General features: G+C 47.0%; 1 pseudogene; it reads right to left on the bottom strand.

Annotated features, from left to right (window-relative positions):
- Positions 1-5439: 5439 nt before the first annotated feature.
- LOC123039587 (uncharacterized) lies at positions 5440-8612 on the bottom strand (annotated as a pseudogene).
- Between the last annotated feature and the right edge of the window lie 12969 nt (positions 8613-21581).

The following is a 21581-nucleotide window of genomic DNA, read 5'->3' as shown; positions in this document are numbered from 1 at the left end:
ATGCATGTTAGATGGATATAATTAGTGTTTAATCAGTTAGAAATTAGTGTTATATAGAAATGTTAGAAATTAGTGTTATATAGAAATGTTAGAAATGTTAGCAATTTTAGTGTTATTAAGATTATTTAGATTAGCATAATTAGTGTTATATAGAAATGTTAGAAATTTTAGTTATCAAAATCCAATCATTAAAAAAATGTTACTTTTTGCGGGCATATAGCTAGTATTTGTTCTCGACGGTGCCCGGCCCGCATCCTCGCCGTCGACCCGTCCGCGACGACGTCCAGCCGTCCCATGTCCGGGACTGGGCTCCGCCGGGCTGGCACTGGGAGGTGCTGCCTGGAGGGGCGCGCCGCTTGATGAGGAACCCGGCCCTGGGTCCCGTCGTCGACCCTGATCTCGTTTGGTGGCGTTCGCGTGGGCCAGTTTCGGTGCGGAGGGACCCGGCCCCGCCGGAGGTGGTACGTCGCCGTGTCAGGGAGGACGAGCACGTCCATCGCTACATGGTTGCGTTAGAGGGCGGCAGGTTCTCCAATACGTGGCAGTTTCTTCGGGGATCTCACTTCAGCTATGATCCTGTGAGGGTTCCTTCTCTTTGGGTGTCCACCGCCCGCGCCGGAGGAACCGCGAGTGTCCTAGATTCTTCTGTAGTATTCGATCTTTATTAGCTAATAGCCAGTGATGTACTATTCAATATTATATGAAATTCGAGACGATGTATTCGAGATTATATCTATTATTCTAGATGATGTATTCGAGATTATATCTATTATTCGAGACGATGTAATTTGAATACTAAATTGTTTTATATTTCTTTTGGATTAGTTAAACAAAAGCTATGGCAGATAATACCGACAGAGAGGGAGAACAGACCATGTTCGATATGATACGCGGGCTAGATGATAATCAGAATGAAGAAGATTATGAAGGCTCCGAATTTGTAAACAACACCGGAGAGGGTGATATGATATTCGATCGCGACGACCAAATTGATGAAGTCATGAACTATGATTATGACGATGACGAAGAACATGTTGATCCTGAAACAACAAAGACCGGCGAGGTATATATATTTATATAAGCAGGCATCTGGTGATCATCACATGTTTTAAATGACTTGAAGATATATTAACGAATCGATCTTTGTTCTTTCAGCCATCCGGATCGAGCAAATCTTCAGGCAAAATGACGAAACGAGGCCCGAACAAAAAGTTGAAGCCGGGCGTAAAGTAAAAAAAACGAGGCATGCAGCCCTACTGGCAAACCATTAGCGCCTAAGAAGATTGCGGACAAGTTCGTTCGTCAGTGCGGAGTTCTTGTGAAGGACCAACTCCCGATCTCCCTTCAAGAATGGAGAGAGCCAGCAAAAGACAAAAGAAAAAAAGGCCAAGAGGACACTGCTCCACGTCCAGATGTTACTTTTGTCGACAAGAATCAAAAAGATCTGCTTTGGGATACTCTCATGGAACATTTCACCCTACCAGATCATTTCACAGAAGCAGATGTGCAAAAAGTCAAGGAGGCTGCTCTTAGGATGATGGCGGTTGCATTCAAGAACCACAAGAATCGTGAATGGAAGAAGTACTTCAAGGGAGGAAGGAAGACTCCAGTATTCAAGGGAACACTAGAGAACCAACGTGATCATTGGGACGATTTCGTGAAATTCAAGGATGCGGAATTAGCTAAGGAACGGTCAAGAATAAACAAGAAGAATGCCGAAAAAAAGGATAAGTTCCATAAGCTGGGGCCAGGTGGCTATGCGGTGGCAATGCCTAAGTGGGATAAGTCTGAGAAAGAGATGGAGGATGCAGGTGTCACTCCGGCTACTAAGAGCTGCCCCCCCAGGGTCAGGACTTGGTTCTATGCGCATGGGGGGGAGTTGGACCCGGAGACAGGCAATGTTTCGACGAGGGCAAGTCTGAAGGGAGCCGACGATGCGATACTTGTTGCAATAGAAGAGGCACGATCGGGGGTGTTCCAGCCCAACAGAGAGAACGATGAGCTTACGCGTGCCCTGGGAAATCCTGAACACCCGGGAAGAACACGAGGCAAGGGCGCTATTCCGTGGTATGAGGGGTTTTCAGAATGGAACACCGACTACAGAACCCGTGCGAGAAAGAAGATTGCGGAGGAGAAGAAGAGGAAGATGGAGGAGAAGAAGAGGAAGCGGGACTATGAACGCCTTCAAGGCCTAGAAGCAAGTCAAGCAGAATTGGCAGTCAAATTCCAGCGGCAGCAGGAGCAGATCGACTCACTTACCCATCAAAGGGGGTCTCAGGAGCTGCAACAGCTAGCGGATGATCCAGCATTGGATAGCACCGGCCCATCCATGCCGAGAAGCAGCGTGGGTTCCGTCCCGGACGACGCAATGCTGGGTAGATATCCCGTGGATGACATCACAGAGAACACTAACTGCGAGCTACACGTCAAAATGAAGAACATATCCATGAAGGTGGCGGACGGCTTTGCTTTTACAAATCCCCCCGAGGCAACCTTCTATTGCAACCCGATTCCAGCGGGCTATGCTCGTGTCTTTGTTGATGAGGTGGTGGACCCACCATATTCGGAGCTACAGCTTGACATTGCTGGAGGTGACGGCGAGCGCTTTCTCGGAGAGGCCAAACATCGTATCCTCCTATGGAAAAAGGATTGCATCATCTTTCGAAGGCCACCGACACCGCGTCAGCCGAGTCCTTGTCGAAGTCCGCCACCGAGTCAGCACACTCCCGCTCCTGCAAGTCCACCAAGTCCGGCAAAGTGTCAGGCCACTCCTCCTCCTCCAAGTCCGGCAAAGTGTCAGGACAATCCTCCTCCTCCAAGTCCACCACAGCGTCAGATGTCCACTCCTCCTCCAAGTCCGGCACAACCTCAGGCCACTCCTCCTGGTCCAACTCAGCCCCGTCAGCCGTCTCCGCCGCCTCAGCAATCGCAGAAGAGACACCCCGCAGCTATGGTGCATAGTGGTAGGAGTCGAGGTAGTACAGGAAGTACATGCGGAGGCAAGCGATATAAATATGGTCCAAGCCTCAAGCCTCTTCCGCACAGGTCTTATGACAGGTCCGAGGAGGAAATCACAGCCATATCGAAGGCCGAGGTGGAAGCCCATTTTGCACCGAAACCGGCACCGCCGCCAAGGGAGAAAGTGCCTGAGGAAATGATTGACCACTTCATTCGTATGGCTCAACCACCAGCTCCCAAGCCTGTTGACACAGACTATGAGCGCCACATCAGGAAGTTAAATCGAGCACGTCTACAAAGGGAGGCGAGCACGTCTACATCGGGATCGAGCAAACAAGAAGCAGCTGCCAAAAAATGCGGGAAAACCATTCCCCAGCTGGGAGAATAGGCGGCGCAATTGATCCCCTCGCTTGTTGTGCCAACAACAGGTGACAGTACGCGCGCCCAATATTATTGTGGGCAAACAGTGCACGTTCCCGAGGTGGGTAATGTGGTAATAACGGAGGAGCATATAATGCAGGCTGAAGTTCTCAACATCACTGTTGGACAACTCCTCGAGATCGAGCCCATGCCTTTGCTTAGAGAGGATGAAATAAAATGGAAATATGTCCGGGGCCAACCTTTGGTCGCGCCAGACAAGGTCAAGAACCTCCCAACGAGAATGTATGAATTGCATCAATGGTACATGAACATTACCAAGATTTCCGATGGAGTGTCCCTCATGGTGAATGTCAAGGAGGGGCATTACTACCATAAGAAAGCTCTGTCCGTTGAGTATTCTGAACTGTTTCAGTTATACAATCAAGACGCACTCGACAAATCTATCGTCAGTTGCTATTGTCTGTAAGTGATTTCTTTCTGTAATTTAAGTCTCAAGCTAGCTGTAGTGATCCTTTTGATCAATCATTACCTGTAATTATCCTCACTATATTCTTTTCTGTGGTATTATATGCAGGATGAAGATGTATGAAATGAGAAAAGGTGGACGCTATGGCATTGAGTTCATTGACCCAAACACCGTTAATGAATACACATGGAAAATAGATGCACGTAGAGGACAGCATGCTAGAGTTCTTGAAGCGCCTCAAATACAGTGAAGATATAGTACTTCCTTACAACTTCCAGTGAGTCACACTGTCTTGTACTACAAATTCTTTGTTTTTGCCTACTAGCTAGCTACATGTTTTTGCTTACATATGCCGCTTAATTAAGACATGCAAACGTGTGTGCATGCAGATTTCAGTGGGTCTTGTGTATCATTAAAGTTGACGCCGGAACAGTTGAAGTACTGGACTCACTAATCTTAGAAAAAACTGACTATAACATCTTGTATGGGATAGTCAACAGGTAATTTCAATCATTATTAACTATATATCTCGGCCTATTTAGTTCGTCATTTCATGATATGAACTATTTAATAACCCCTTTATTCATTTTCTTTGTCGGCGGGCAGGGCTTGGGCAAGGTTCATCGCCGTCACGGAAGGCGAATGGAAACAAAAGCTTCAATGGTTTCGACCCAAGGTAAGTAGTACTAGCTAGCTAGCTAGCTGCCATCTCTTTAATTATCATGCTTGATTAATTATTATCTGATCAAATTCCATTCTCGTAAACGCCCTGAAGCAGGCGCAGGGGACTGATCTGTGTGCATTCTGCATTTGCGAGAACATTCGCATGATGGCGTCCGAAAGGAGCAGATCTCAAAGACAGGAATGGGTACGCTTGTCAAAACATTATTCACAAATTTTACACCATTATCGATATCTAGTCACACAACTAACATATTGATCTCCTTCTTAACAGTTCAGAGAGGTGCGGGAGAAGCTCCTAGAAACGGAGCGCGTAGAAGCACTTCAAGAGGAAATAGCGGGATTTTTGCTCGACCAGGTCATAAATCCGAAGGAAGAATACTATTACCCGCTACCGCCCCCATGAAAACCACTTCCAATTGTCATCGTGCTCCGAAGGCACCAATATAGGCTAATGCCACTGGCTCCGAAGGCAACATGCATATGTAGGAGAAATTGTATATAGCTATACATGTGTGTATGTGTGAATTAATTAATATGATGGTTTGTGAGACATTGATGATATATATATGCATGATTGGTTCTACTAGAAATTCTATATATATATATATATATATATATATATATATATATATGCATAACGTGTACAATGTGTAGTATCGTAAAATACCAGCAAACGAAAAAGAATTAAAATGAAAACACAAAATTAAATGAAAAAGAAATCATAAAACTAAAACCCCCCCAAACCTTATAGTACCGGTTGGTCTTACCAACCGGTACTAAAGGGCTCCAGGCCCCTGGAGCTGGCTTGTGCCACGTGGTTGCCCTTTAGCACCGGTTCGTGCTGAACCGGTACTAAAGGGGGGGGGGGGCTTTAGTGACCATAATTTAGTGCCGGTTATGTAACCGGCACTACAGGGCCTTACGAACCGGTGCTATTGCCCGGTTCTGCACTAGTGGAACTTGAGGGGAAATTGCAAAGACAAGAAAGCATGGTCCTCACCACTCAAGGATGCACTGGAGATAGAAATGATGCTTGCAGCTTGTAACTTGTGACAATTCAAAACAAGAACCAGAACAACTTCAACTTCTGACACGTCTACCACCAAATCAAAAGATTTCTATCGCCAATCACCATTATATCCGCAAGAGAGAGGTCACTACCGGAGGGGTCGCTCTCGCAGAAGGCCTCAAGGCAGATGATGCAGGTGTCGTCGAAGGTATCTTGCACGCCACCCTCCACGAAAGCCACTGCCGACGAGAGCATCTTCATCTTTGTTGCCTTCTTGTCCATTGCTCCCTCCTTCCCCCCTCTGTTTACTAATCCAATGACCGCACAAATGGATAACTTTCTCCACCATGCAAATCCCTGCAACAACATGAATGACAAGATTTGGATATAAAATTTGTGTGGAAATACCTATATAACAGAGATAATCAGCGATGATTTTCATTAATAAGATATGTAAATGGCGATGCACAACACACAAGAATCAGGTTTACTTCGCACATTCACAAATACTAACAAACACCTCGAGCTGGCAATGGCAGGTCAGCCTAAAGCTTTCATATTTGGAGATGTATATTGCAGTTTGATGGAAACAAGTAATGTGACTTGTGAGAGAATTAGTGATTACATGCCACAACACATAGCAACTTCCCGCTAAATCAGGGTGATTTGTCAACAAACAGAAGGTTAAAATAGTATCATTCAATTGGAAAGTTTAATTTAACACCAAATAACATCCATTACCATAGAAGAAAGCATAATTTACCTCCTAAGTGTTCAGATACAGCTCCAACAACTAAACCCCCAACCATATCAACGGCAAGCACATCTGAGTATGCACCAACATTTGCCATAGACAACAAGAGGGAGAGCGCATCAACTCACTTAAACCTGAGGAACAAGAAAAGACAGCATTAAGTAACCAAGTGCTACAGCTATGCAAGATCAAGAAATTGACTATGATGGTGAGGAGGGAGAAATAATAGATTGGCTCTGGCAAGTAATGAAACGGAAATAGTTACCCTATTCAAGCTGGGTACTTCTTGAAATATGTCTCACAGATGCGGTAGCATAAAAGGGAACACAAAATTTAGATAATTACACACTTTCTAGTAGTATATGTTAAGAGTAATGAACAAAATAAAAAAGGAAAATATTTCTTCAAGTCAAGCACTATGTAAATATAACTTACAATAGAATTATTTCAAAATTATGCCAACTTTCCAATAACTACGTTAAATCCAGTTTACTTGGTAATCTTTCAAACCAAAAGTTGGAAAATGGGACATGTTCTATTGAGAAATTAAAACCCTCCCATTCCCACCCCGACCAACCTAGCAAATGGAGTCTGAACTGCAATTTTTATGCGGCCAGAACTTATTTCTTGTTCTGAACACCACTTCTTAAGTAAACAGAGGATACAAGAATATTCAAAAACAACAACTGCGGGTCTCAAATTCCATAGGCTATAAGTTTAAAAACATTGCATTTTAGTCTTTCTTATTTCCCCCCTCCAACCACTTTCATCTCTTGATTCAAATGCACTGAATTTGTATGTTGGAATACACCACTCGCAGAAGTTGGTCTGACCTAAGGTTAGTTGGGCTAAGTAAATTTTAGCCACAACAAACTACATTGCCACCATAGAGCTAGATGTGCTTTCATCAGTTGTTGTAGCGAAATTATAAATAAAGCAGCGGTTCTTTCTTATTTGTCCTACTTCATTCATACACTACAACAATCCTCAAACTGCAGTCAAGAAGATACTCCAGAGAAACTGGTTCGCTACATTGGGCAGGACATCCACCGCAAAGAGCTAATAAGAAGATGCATCTTTATATTAAAATGAAATTTGTGATACTACATATGGTCGCATGCGTGACAATCAGACTCACACAGAACCACAAATTTTATAGTATTTGCTTACAAAATATATGACATATCTTTCCTTCTACGAACAGAGTGGCATGAGATATATACCTTCGGGTAGAGGGGCGCCGCAAAAGCACTTTAGGCGCATATTTGTTTTGTTCCTTCAGCTTGTATTTCTCCTGCAACCGAAAACAGTCATACAAAATGACACCTCACTGTTCCACCAAAACAACAAGGAAACAAAACAGACAATAAGTAACGGATGCCAACCTGTGAGAACACTGTCTTATTTCCAAATGTGGAGCCAAACCGCTGGCACCCTCCCTATTAAAAACCCGCACGACATCAAGTTCTCATAAAATATAGAGAAAGGAAAGTAAATACCCTACTCGAGCAGGACATGTGGACAACGTTCAATTGAATCCTCACCGCTTCATCGCCTCGATGTCCTTGCTGGACAGCGTCTGCACGGTGTTATTGTCGACCAGGGACCTATTGTCCCTGGTCTCGTCCTGCGGCTGGCCATCGGGGCACCGCCATCTCGCAGCTTATCATCTGTACCAATCAACCAATGTCATCCATTGTTGTTACTAAGGTGAAACAGCAAGGCACGTTTGAATGAGTAGAGTGCAGAGATGAACTGGAAGGGAGAACAATATAATTATCCATCCTGGCCTTGGCAGGGGACGAGGCCGTCGGGGCCACCGACAAGCGGCTGCAGCGAGCAGCTCTTGTCCCCTATCTTCACCGTCCTGCGCTACCACACAGCAGAGAGACGTCAGCGCACCCGCACGTACAGCTATGGTTTCGGGGCGAAGGTGTCCTGTGCGCCACCCTCCACGAAAGCTGCTGCCAACGAGAGCATCTATCTTTGTTACCTTCTTATCCATTACTCCCTCCCTCCTCCCTTTGTTTACTAATCAATGACTGCAAGAATAGCAAGTTCCCTTGTGTGCAAAAGAAAACAGAAGTAGTGCTAGGATTAAGCATGCAAAGCATGTACATCAGCATGAAATCTAATATCACCTGTAGTGGGCTGCTGCCGTGGGTCGCCGGGGACGGAGGCGCCACCGTGGAGGAGGGGGTCGGCAGCTGGGGCGGGGCACGTATCGAGTGGGTAGTGCCGCTGCCAAGCCAGCGCGGACGAACAGAATCAGTCCCACACGAACACACACGCGCGAGCGCATGCACACACACACACACACACACACAGGAGGAGGGAGGGAGAGGGGCGCACCTGGACATGCCTCCGCCATCCGCTTCTCGTGCCGCAACCTAGTCCAGGGCTGGCCGCTCGTGTGTGGCTGCGGAGGAGGAGACAACCGTCGGGCTCCCTGCAGAATCGTGTTAGCCATAAGAGCCACGGCCAGAGCATGGTGGCTGCGTGAGCGCAGGGCGCGTCGGGCGCGGACCAGATCGCGCCGGGTCCGTGGCTCAGGGGGTGCGTCGTGCATGCGTGTGTGTGCATAGGAGTAGGTCTAGGCAGTTTGTAGATCCGCAGAGCGCGTGCGTGGAGATTGCTGCGGGCTCGCTGCGACCCGGCCGTGTACGTGCACGGAGAGGGCGTGGCTAGAGCGGGTCGATCGGGCGTGCGGTTTGGTAGGAGCATGGGGATCGTGTCCCAGTGCTGGGCCAGGTATAAAACGCCTGCGATGATCGTTGTAACAGCCGGGCTGTGGTGTCACGAGTTTGTGCTCGGGTAGTGGCGTTCGAGCGCCGGAATCCTCCTGTGTCCACCTCTTCCCTTCCTTCTTCCTCCTCGGTTCGCTGGTGAACAAGAGTGCTGCGAGAGGTAGGAGGGAGCTAGGGCTAGACGGCAACAACAATTGGTATCAGAGCATCGGGTTCGGAGGAGCTCGCGGCGATGGCGCTCATCCCGTGCGGCGGCGGAGCACGGTGATGCCGGGCGTGCAGAGAGCACGGCGGCCGCGGCGGACCTGCACGGTGGCGCAGAGGCTGCGGTGGCGCGGCGCGGCTCGGCGGAGGGAAGGCCAAGCTCCGGGACACGCCGGATCGGCCGCGTTGGTCGCGTCGGAGCGCGATCATGGCGCGGGCTGGTGGCGTGCGGAGCGTGGAAGAACAAGCCGCGGCGACGAGCTCACCGCGTCGGGTGCGTGTATGGGCGCGCGTCAGACGTAGCGGGCATGTCGGGACCGCGGGTGCGGACCATGTCGGGGCGCTGGACCTGGTGCGCAGATCGCGTACGTGCGCGGCGGGAGCGCGGGCCGGGAGCGCGGGGACGTGGGGAAGGCACTCGAATGCCACGGCGGCACGGTGGCAGGCGTGGCAACGACGTCGGGGCGGTGGCGGCTACGACAACGACGTCGACGGCGCGGCGGATCAGGCGCTGCTGGAGAGCGCCGACGTCGAGGACGACGGGCTCCTCCTCGACGGGCTCCTCTGAGCCGTGGCTCAGGGGGTGAGTGTTAGCCATAAGAGCCACGGCCAGAGCGTGGTGGCTGCGTGAGCGCAGGGCGCGTCGGGCGCGGACCAGATCGCGCCGGGTCCGTGGCTCAGGGGGTGCGTCGTGCATGCGTGTGTGTGCGTAGGAGTAGGTCTAGGCAGTTTGTAGATCCGCAGAGCGCGTGCGTGGAGATTGCTGCGGGCTCGCTACGACCCGGCCGTGTACGTGCGCGGAGAGGGCGTGGCTAGAGCGGATCAATCGGGCGTGCGGTTTGGTAGGAGCATGGGGATCGTGTCCCAGTGCTGGGCCAGGTATAAAACGCCTGCGATGATCGTTGTAACAGCCGGGCTGTGGTGTCACGAGTTTGTGCTCGGGTAGTGGCGTTCGAGCGCCGAAATCCTCCTGTGTCCACCTCTTCCCTTCCTTCTTCCTCCTCGGTTCGCTGGTGAACAAGAGTGCTGCGAGAGGTAGGAGAGAGCTAGGGCTAGACGGCAACAACAAATCAATGGCGACTCGCCTTGGCTAGTCGTCGATCTCCTGGGCCGCCGCTGCTGGTTGTCCTGTTAGCAACACACTAGTACAAAGATCAATTGCTCAAGGATTTTGAACTACAAGCCATGGATTCGCCAAGGTTTAGCTAGTACAGAGAAGGAGATGAACACGAGAGGAAAAAGATACAGAAGCAGAGGAGGCCGAAGCCGTCCAATTCCTAGCTCAATAGTCTGTAGCCCGTTCACTTGTATTTGTAGTCGCTGCCTTCCGTTGCTTTCCAGCAGCCCATGCCCAATAGGCGCACCCAATGGTCTAGCCCATGACGATAGTAGGGTCGATCGCTAGCATTCCCCCTTCCTTAAAGTCCCGCTTGACCTCAAGCCGATGCCATGTCGAACCTCCTGGATCCCATGGTACTTGATGCTTCATGACTTCGCCGAGGTCGCCGTGCGTGCCGTAAATGATGCAGTACTTGGCGAGGTTGAGGGAGCAGATGACGCCGGCTTGCTCAAGGAAGTAGTCATCGCTGATGTTCACTTGGTCACAAAAAACATCGAGATAGTAGGGTCGGTCAATACAGACATTGTCGGAGTAGAAAGCTGGAGCTGCAAGATCCCTCCTTCCTGTTGCTTCAGTTTGAGCAAAAAAACCGAAGAAATAGAGAAGCGCCCAGATGCTTGGATCCCATGACAACTTCCCTTGACAAAACTCAAGGTCCCAGAAGCTCCTCACGGCAATAGAAACAAAGAACTGAAATGGCACAGTATTTGCCGTGCCAGCACAACACACTAAGTAAAATGCCCATTTAAATTCCCAAGCAAAACATTCAAAATCATATTGTGTAGCAACTTCCAAAATGAGCCTTTTGCAATTTAGGCAACTGAACTCCACCAAGAGGATATGTTGTACTAGGACATCGCCTCGGTGCCACGGAAAATACAACTCAGGGTATGTTGCGGCAAGAGCTTTTTGCTCGGACTGGTTGACAACATCCAAGTTTTTCAAGTTAAACGACCATGCAATCTTCCATTGGATATGCTCCAGACCAGACTGAATAACATGCCCAGTTTTCAGCATCATCTGGTCCACACTTAAATATCTCCAGAAGCTCAAATTCTTGTAATGCAATGGAGAAAGCATGCCCAGTTTGAAGTGTGTCCAGAACGCGATGGTAACAATAACATATGCAGCAGGAATCGATAGACTGCCACCTGGATCCAAAGTCAGTTGAGAAGCTTGGAAAGTTAGCACCCAAGGAATCACAATTGGAAGCAAGGCATTTGGTTGAGGCAGTACAGACCAATGAGTCAATTTTATGAAGACTGGACACTGGGAGTTGCAGGCCTCGTTAGTAGACACTTAACAGAACACCTAAGCAATCCTCCATACCATCAAGTAAGAAGCACTAGCATGAGAAGATTTACTGATCACCATCTTAACAGGATAGCACCTAGACATGGACTGCAGATATGTATTGTCAGGAACAGACCATGCATGGGAGTAATCAGCTGGGATACTGACAGTGATGTTGAAACTAGATACCTGCCATGAGCTCATTTCTGTGGAAGAAAATGCAGTGGACTGTAGCATAACCAAACATGCAGTATTTGATCTATCTTCACTTATCCTCCAAATCATTCGTCGCATGTAATGGTTGTTAGAACAAGTTGTAAAGAGATAGGACTAGTTTAAAGTTGTAATCTTCTCTTATCTCTTCTTCTGTTATTCCTCTCTGTAATCCTCTCTGTAACCAACCGGGCATCGATCTATCTCTTCTCTCTATCGATCCCTTCCTTGTAAGCCACGGCATACCTTCTATATAATACAATGCGGCCCGAGCAAAGGGTTCTACGCTTCCTCCAATATTTCACATGGTAACAGAGCCTCTTCCTCGATATATCAGGAAAGATCGCATCTAGCTACCCATTCGACCGAGAGAGATGTCCACCACCTCCGCCGCCATGACGGCCAGCACCGTTGGTGCGCTCACCACCTCATCATCCTCCGCCTTTGCCTCCTCCTCCACCTCCACCTCCACAAACACCTCCCTCCTTGGATCGCCACCCCAAGAGAAGCTCACGAGGGGTAACCTCCTACTCTGGAAGGCCATCGTGCTGCCCCAGATCAAGGGCGCGCAGATGGAGCACCACCTCGACGCGCAGAGCCAGCCACCGCCGGCCACGCTCACCATCACCAAGGAAGGCAAGGATGAACAAGTCTTCAACCTCGCACGATCCCTCTGGTACGCACAGCAGTAGCAGCTCCAAGGATTCTTGATGGGATCCCTGTCCCGTGAGATCCTGGCACAGGTCACGACGCTCCCGACGCCGGCCGACGTATGGCATGCCATCCACGCCATGTTTGCTGCCCAAAGCCAAGCTCAAGCAATCAACACCCGCATCGAGCTCACGAATCTTAAAAAAGGTAACATGACAATGCCTGAGTATCTTGGCAATATAAAAAGCCTTACAGATAAAGTAGCCTGCACCGCCGCCGCGCTCTCCGATCCGGAGATCGTGTCCAAGATCCTTGCCTGCCTCGACATGGACTACAACCCCGTGGTCTCGGCTCTTGCTGCGCGGGTGGAACCCATCACGGTTCAGGAGCTGTACAACCAGCTCTTGAGCTTCGACGCTCGCCTCAATCTCCTCCACGGCACCAATGTTCGACAGTCATCCGCCAACTCTGCCTCCCGTGTCCGTGGCCGTGGGCGCGGTCACCAGGGGCAACGAAGTGGCGGGCGCGGGCGCGGCAACAATGACTACACCAACAACAGCAGTAGCAGCGGTTACAACACCGGCGGCAGCAGCGGCTACAACAACAACAGGGCAGGGGGTGGTGGCTTCCACGCCAACAACAGCCGCCGTCCCCCTTCCTCACGTCCTCGTCCCTGGTGTCAGCTCTGCAAGAAGGCGGGACATGAAGTCATGGAGTGTTGGCACAGGTACGATGAGAATTTTGTGCCTGACTCTCGACATGTTGCTGCTGCCATGCGTGAACAAGGAGGAGAAGGAGTTTGGTATGTTTACTCTAGTGCAACGGACCATGTCACAAGTGAACTAGAACAGCTCGCCCTCCGTGAACAGTACCATGGCAATGATTAGATTCACACCGCAAGCGGTGGAGGTATGGATATTCAGCACATTGGTCAAGCTTTTATTAATTCCCCTACACTTAAACGTGATCTAGTGTTAAAATATGTACTTCATGTTCCTCAGGCCGATAAAAACCTTGCATCCATGTCTCGTTTAGCCAATGTAACAACATCTTCTTTGAAACTCACCCTTGTTACTTTTTTATAAAGGATCGGGCAACGAGGGAACTCCTACATCAAGGTAGATGCATTGGAGGTCTCTACCCCATCACATCTGGAGCCCTTAGTCGCAAGCGTCATCAAGTTTTCTCCGTCATCAAGCCCTCTTTGGCAAGGTGGCATCAAAAATTAGGACATCCGTCTTCGATCATTGTTAAATAAGTAGTCAATAAAGGCAATCTCTCGTTGTCACATAGTCCTATTAGTGAGTCCGTTTGTGAGGCTTGTCAATGTGCCAAGAGTCACCAACTACCTTATCCCAAGTCGAATAGTGTATCTCATGCTCCTTTACAGCTTATATTCAGTGATGTATGGGGTCATGCAAGAGACTCCTTTGGCAGGAAAAAATACTATGTTAGTTTCATTGATGACTTTAGCAAGTTTACCTGGATCTATTTACTCAAACACAAATCTGAAGTTTTCTCTGTGTTTCAAGAGTTTCAAAAACTTGTTGAACGACACTTTGACAGAAAAATCCTGACAGTCCAAAGTGACTGGGGAGGGGAGTATGAGAAACTCAACTCTTTCTTCCGTAGCATAGGCATTGAACATCATGTGTCTTGTCCTCATGCTCACCAACAAAACGGCTCCGCTGAGCGGAAACATCGCCACATTGTTGAAGTTGGTCTATCTCTTCTTGCTCATGCATCTATGCCTCTCAAGTACTGGGATGAAGCATTCATTACCGCCACATATCTCATAAATCGTCTACCTAGTAAAGTCATTGGCAATATAACTCCATTAGAGCGGTTATATCATCAAAAACCCGATTACAACTCTCTCAAGATTTTTGGGGTGTGCTTGCTATCCCAATCTCCGTCCTTACAATCGTCATAAACTTGAGCTTCGCTCTACTCAATGCGTCTTTATTGGCTATAGTAATCTTCATAAAGGATACAAATGCCTAGAAGTTGCAACTGGACGGATTTATATTACTCAAGATGTCGTTTTTGATGAAACTCTCTTTCCGTTTGCCAAACTTCATCCAAACGCCGGAGCCCTTCTTCATACTGAGATAACACTACTCCTAGATCACGGGGGTGAATTAAATAAAACTGACAATGTGCAAAATTCTGTTGAAAACAGTGGTTCTGATGATGTTTGTGCAAGATTGGGGCGTCATTTTATGTGTGCAGAACAGGACAAAGCTGGTGCAGAAAACGAGGCTGATCCGCCTGGTGGCAGCGGCGCAGAAAGCGGGGCTGATTCACCTGGCGCGCGATCCGGTGCCGATCCGCGCGTCAGCGCTGTCCCTGTCGCCGCGCGATCCAATGCAGATTGGCATGCAGCCAATCAGGTGCATGCCAGCACGGGCACGCCTCCTTCTGACGCGGCTGTGGCCGACAACCTGCACCCGGTGGAGCCCGCCACTCCACGCGCCAGCCCACGCGCGGGCGAAACCGCGTCTCCACGCGGCGCCTCACGAGCCGGGAGCCTGCGGATTGAGCCAACCGCTGCTGACAGCGGGGCGTCTGCGGGGTCTCCGCGCCCAGGATCGCCCTCGGATCACGGGCCGGTTCCCTCTGCGGATTCTGTGCACGAATCTCCCTGGGATCCGGAGCTGGGATCTTCTGCGCCTACAGCACCAGCGGTTCCTCGGCGACATACTCGCTCATAGTCAGGCATCACCAAAGCAAAAGAATACATTGATGGTACGGTCAGGTATGATAAAGTGAAACGTGCTTTTCTTAGTAGTATTGGTGAACCAACAAATTTGCATGATGCTCTTGCCTACAAAGATTGGAAAGAAGCTATGAATCATGAATATGATGCACTCATGAAAAATAAAACATGGCATTTAGTACCACCAAGGCAGGGTGATAATATCATTGATTGTAAATGGGTATACAAGATAAAGAGAAAATCTGATGGAAGCATAGACAGATACAAGGCTAGACTAGTTGCTAAAGGTTTCAAACAGAGGTTTGGTATTGATTATGAAGATACTTTTAGTCCTGTTGTTAAGTCTGCTACTATTCGGCTTGTACTGTCTATTGTTGTCTCTAGGGGATGGAGTTTACTCCAGCTAGATGTTCAGAACGCGTTTCTTCATGGTGTTCTTGAGGAAGAAGTGTTAATGCGGCAACCACCAGGATATGAGGACCGAAGTGTACCGCACTATGTCTGTAAGTTGGATAAAGCTTCATATGGTTTGAAACAAGCCCCAAGAGCTTGGTACTCAAGATTGAATATGCAACTACAACAACTTGGGTTTACACCATCAAAAGCAGATACCTCATTGTTCTTTTATCACAGAGATAATATCACTATTTTTGTGCTTGTCTATGTTGATGATATAATTGTGGCTAGTTCTAGTGCACATGCTACCACTTGTTTGCTTAAAGATCTGAAGTTGGAGTTTGCTCTCAAGGACTTGGGTGATCTACATTATTTTCTTGGTATAGAAGTTAATCAGATAAAAAATGGTATACTTCTTACACAAGACAAGTGCACCACTGACATACTCAGGAGAGTGGGATTGGAAAATTGCAAACCGGTGAGTACACCAATCTCCACTTCAGAAAAACTTACAGTTGAAAGTGGCGAGGTGCTTGGACCAGAAGATGCAACAAAGTACAGGAGTGTTGTTGGTGCTCTACAATATTTGACTCTTACTCGTCCTGACATTTCTTATTCTGTTAATAAGGTATGTCAATATTTGCATGCACCTAGAACAACTCATTGGACTGCAGTAAAAAGGATTTTGAGGTATCTTAAATATTCATAAGGTCTTGGACTTCAGATTACCAAGTCATTGTCTATGCTTGTTACTGCATACTCTGATGCAGACTGGGCAGGGTGTGCTGATGACAGAAGGTCCACAGGTGGTTTTGCTGTATTTCTGGGAACAAATCTTGTGTCACGGAGTGCAAGAAAACAGGCAACTGTCTCTAGATCAAGTACAGAGGCTGAGTATAAAGCACTTGCTAATGCTACAGCTGAGGTAATGTGGATATAGACTTTGCTCTATGAACTTGGGATCAAAGTTCCACAAGCTGCGAGATTATGGTGTGATAATATTGGTGCAACCTATCTCTCAGCTAATCCTGTCTTTCATGCACGAAGCAAACATATTGAAGTTGATTTTCACTTTGTCAGAGAAAGAGTAGCTCGAAAGCTACTTGATATTCGTTTTATACCAACTGGTGATCAACTTGCTGATGGCTTCACAAAACCTCTTACTATAGGAAGGTTGAATGAATTCAAGAACAATCTTAACCTTGGTAAAGTTTATTCGGTTCAGATTGAGGGGGAATGTTAGAATAAGTTGTAAAGAGATATGACTAGTTTAAACTTGTAATCTTCTCTTATCTCTTCTTCTGTTATTCCTCTCTGTAATCCTCTCTGTAACCAACCGGGCATCGATCTATCTCTTCTCTCTACCGATCCCTTCCTTGTAAGCCACGGCATACCTTCTATATAATACAATGCGGCCCGAGCAAAGGGTTCTACGCTTCCTCCAATATTTCACAATGGTGATCAGGAACATGCCGCACCGGTGGAGACCAGGCTTTCAACTCAACTGAAGTCCATGAACAACTGAGGGGTCGAACACAAATAGCTGCAATTACTTCAATGCTAGATAGGTACTTGGGACCAGAAATTGCTTGCTGTCCAGGATTCCACAGCAATGTCAGTAATTCCTCCGAACTGTACTAGACACTGACAAATAAGCCAGCCGTGACAACATGCGTTGTAACAAGTAGCTTGCTACTTGTGTCAAATCCATTTGTGTGTGACCACTTAGGCCATCCTCCAGTCAATAGGTAGAACCTAGAACAACCAAAACTCCAGTCTCCTACATCCCATGGCCATTTTAGTAACTTATAATTCATACTGGGAATGGGTTGATCTGCCACTAATACTACCTTGTGGAGCCTTGTTTGAGACTTGAAAACTCTCCACTGAACCAAATATTGCTGAGCACTAAGATTGCCAATAACAAACAGAGCATCAAATTCCTTTGAAGCTATGATGACATGTGGTGCAAGTCTAATTATCGAGGCCGAGAATGTGTTGTAGCACCCGGGAGTCCCGGCACCCTCTTATCAGTCTCCTCCAGTCTCGGTGAGATTCGTGTCGGGGTTTGACTAAGATATTATTCAATCAGCTTTGTCAGTCTATTTGGCTCATCTAATAGGAGGACTGGCAGTAGGTGCATGCAATAGGTACCTATTCCTGACTTGCCTGTATGCGACATGCATGACAGAGAGCGGTCACTGGTCATGACGGCGCCCTGCATGCAGCAGGCTCATCCTGGTCGGTTTGTGCTGCAATGTTCGAGAGAGCTCACAGCGGCCTAACAGGTTAGTACTGTTTAATACTCTATTTGACTATGATCGGTCATAGTGGACCAGAAACTTTCGGTGGTGGCACGCGTGACTTTGAATAGTGGATTCAGTAAATACCAACCTCTGTCAAACAGAGAGCAAAGTGACAAACCCATTGTTTGTATGAATCACGGGCCGACATATCCAATCGGGGACAACACAAAAGTGATAATGTGATGGAATCTGGCTAAAAGGTTACAGTGCCCTGCGAAACACAGCTATCTCTGTTACTGTTAGTAGGCCTGCTAAACCAAATACACTTGCAGTGCATGGCATAGATCTCCAGGTCCCTGTTTTGCATGGACGGTGCTGATAAGAGGGAGCCGGGACACCTGGGTTCTAAAAAGCCTGTCTCTTATCGAGGCAGATTCCCGTTGAAACAGATTTTGAGTTGGTGACCATGTAAGTGGTGACTTGTCCTGCTCCTTGGTGACATTGATGTTGTCATTATTGTTGAGCAACCGGAACATGTTGACCTTCTGGACACGAGCACTCCTCAAAATTGCAGCACTTAGTGGCATAATACTAGAGTGGAAGTAGGCATACGCTACTCTCGGGGGAGGACATACGCTGAGTGCAGATTCTGGCGAGTCCATGCTGGTGTCTTGGTCTAAACTTTCTGTAGAACACCTGGAAGACGCTGACATAGGAACACTTTGGAACACGCTGATGGCACGTGTGTACGGTTTGAAGTGGAGATCATCCAGGCAAACCAATGGGGTGGCAACACTTGAAGCTAGTTTGATTGCTGTTGACGCATCCACAACGATAGAGACAAGAGTTGTAGCATTGTCCCCTCCTAGGCTCACGGTCGAGCAGGTGGCGGCCGACGCGTCAACAGAGTCCATGTCGCCCGATGTAGAGGTGGGGGTTGGCATTGAGATGTCCATGGCCATTGCATCCACTGCCCGTGGCGCAGGAATGATGGTGGTGGAGTTCGCCGCTGTTGAGCAGGCATCCGAGACGTCCAGTGCGGTGGTCAGCGTCGAGGTCAAGGCCGTTGGCTCGAGGCCGACATAGTACTGTTCGACGGTGCTGATGGTGACCTTGGACGAAGCTGGTGTTGCGGCAGAAGCGGGCGCCGACACCGACATGATGATGGCGCGGCTTGGGCATTGTGTCGAACATGTGGTGGGCATCCAAGCAACAAGGACGTTGGCGTCTCTGTTCTCAATTGTCTGGCGCGTCGCATCCTCTTCCTCCTTCTGTTGCTGTTGCTGCGCGAAGGCTGATGCCGATCTCTGAGCAGAAACCACCACGGATGCATCAGGAACAGATGTGTTGTCATCCGCCATAGACGCAGTTGGGGTCGATGTAGTCGTTGGCGCATGGTCGAGGTACTCGTGGTGCCCCGTGCATGCAGATTGTAGTGCCGCTGCAACGGCAGCTGACACCTCCAATGTTACCACCCCCGACACCTCTGCAGCCACCTGCGCCTTGATGGCTGAAATACGGGCACTAAACTCGGTGCGATGCCATACCCGCTTGTCCTGGTCCATCCACTTGGCGAGGCGTCCCTGATGCGGGTCCTCCACCGACGTGAACGCTCGATCACGGCGGCCAGCCCAAGTTGATCCCCGTGACATGGCTGGAGATCGATTATGATGGGGAATTTTGTGTGGATTTTGCGTGGAGGAATCGGTTGGCTCTGAATACCAATTGTTAGCAACACACTAGTACAGAGATCAATTGCTCAAGGATTTGAACTACAAGCCATGGATTCACCAAGGTTTAGCTAGTAAACAGAAGGAGATGAACACGAGAGGAAGAAGATACAAAAGCAGAGGAGGCCGAAGCCGTCCAATTCCTAGCCGAGTAGTCTGTAGCCCGTCCACTTGTATTTATAGTCGCTGCTTTCCGTTGCTTTCCAGCAGCCCATGTCCAATAGGCGCACCCAATGGTCTAGCCCATGATGATAGTCAAATGAAATAGAGCACTTAAGAACCTGTATGAGTAACCTTCGTAGAAAGAATATATATATGGTATAAGTTTAATAAACGTTGTTTGTTCAATTGAGATAGTGTTTCGAATTGCTTGATTTGAGTTATACCTAGAGGTTCACAACATGACAGTCCAAACAAGAAAATGTATAAATATTTTTATACCAAACATTCATACTTATTTAATCTTATTTTGATCATACAACAATAATAAGGAGATTGTTTCTACATTCTAGTTGGTATATTTAATCACATAATGTAGTTGATATGGCTAAGTAGTATTTTTTCCTTATCAGTTGTAACATGTATCATTGAATTTTTATTTATTATAATTTTAAATTATTTGATGTAACAAAAATTATCTTTGAATTATACTTTGAAGATTCAATAAATTATATAGTGCATACATACATATTTGTATATATGTTCATCTATGGTTTATTTCATTAAATATCGTGGTACATGTCTCTAAAGAATAATGTGCAACTAATATTTTATAAGTATCTAGTGTATTACTAGGTGAGCATATTTACAGAACCTTGTAGAGTATGACTTGTAGCATTTACAAATGTGCTACAAATTAGATTCAGTAATAAGTGCAACATAAACATGCTATTGATAGCACCAAGTAGCAACGAAGGTAAACATATCCCGCAACGACCGGCAGGAGTGAGCAGATTGCAAGTCTCCGGCAATGGTGCTGCACGCGCAAAGAAGTTTCATGTGGACCAATTCAATATAGTTTGGAGTGAGAGGGGGACAAGGGTGAAAACCAGACGATGCTGATCGGGTACAACCGGGGAGAGACTTGTGTGCGAGACGTGAGATCTATGAGATCAATTTTTTTGGAAAAAAATATGTTCAAACATTTTCATATTTTTTGAAGACACATATCAATGTTTGATGGACTACTGCAAAAAGTTTCAGCTCTTAATTCAACTTACATTATAATAGAAACAAAAAGGCAATAATCGGATGTGAATAGTGACAAAGTACTATTCACCCAAAGTTGCTACTATTCACATGAATTTGTCTTTTTTAATCTCTAAATGTACATCGAGTTTTGAGCTGATTTTTTTCAGGGATGTAGACATACACCTTCAGTTTTGTTTAGAAATGTCTAATATGATTTTGGGGTTCATCTCACGATCTCGTCTAAATGTCAGATCCCATAGAAGTCTCCCCGATACAATCGATTCAGCCAACTTTGCACAAGTCCTAGGGCACAGAGGCAAACCGATCAGTTTTTTTTCTGAGGGCAATCCAACTAGATCCGCTTTGCACAATATTTTTTATTTTGCGGGAAATCAGCTTTGCACAAGTCGTATATAATGGTCCTATGGTAGATCCAATTCTATGGTTTACGTGAGGCATAGTACTCTATGACCGGCCCATGTTTTGGGTTTCACTTTCCTTTTATTTTGTCCTATCTTTTTGCATTTCTATTTTAACATATATATTATTCAAAACTATATATTTTCATTTAAAGTCTCCGATCATTAACATACATATTTCATTTTATTTTAAAATATTTTTATTTAATAGATTTAAAACTATTTGAAGGAAAATTTAATGATATAAATTTTCATGTATTGCAAAATTTAAAAAGCTTTATCTATCTGAACATAAAGTGTTTATATGTTTGAAATAAAATGATCTCATATTTTTTTAACTCATGTATATGGAAAAAATATTCATGTATTTTTAAAGGTTTCATATACTTGAAAAGCAGTT

Source organism: Triticum aestivum, chromosome 2B, assembly GCF_018294505.1.
Source record: "Triticum aestivum cultivar Chinese Spring chromosome 2B, IWGSC CS RefSeq v2.1, whole genome shotgun sequence".
Classification (NCBI taxonomy): Eukaryota; Viridiplantae; Streptophyta; class Magnoliopsida; order Poales; family Poaceae; genus Triticum; species Triticum aestivum.
The sequence above is the reverse complement of the archived record's forward strand: the minus strand, read 5'-3'. Positions and strand labels throughout refer to the sequence as shown.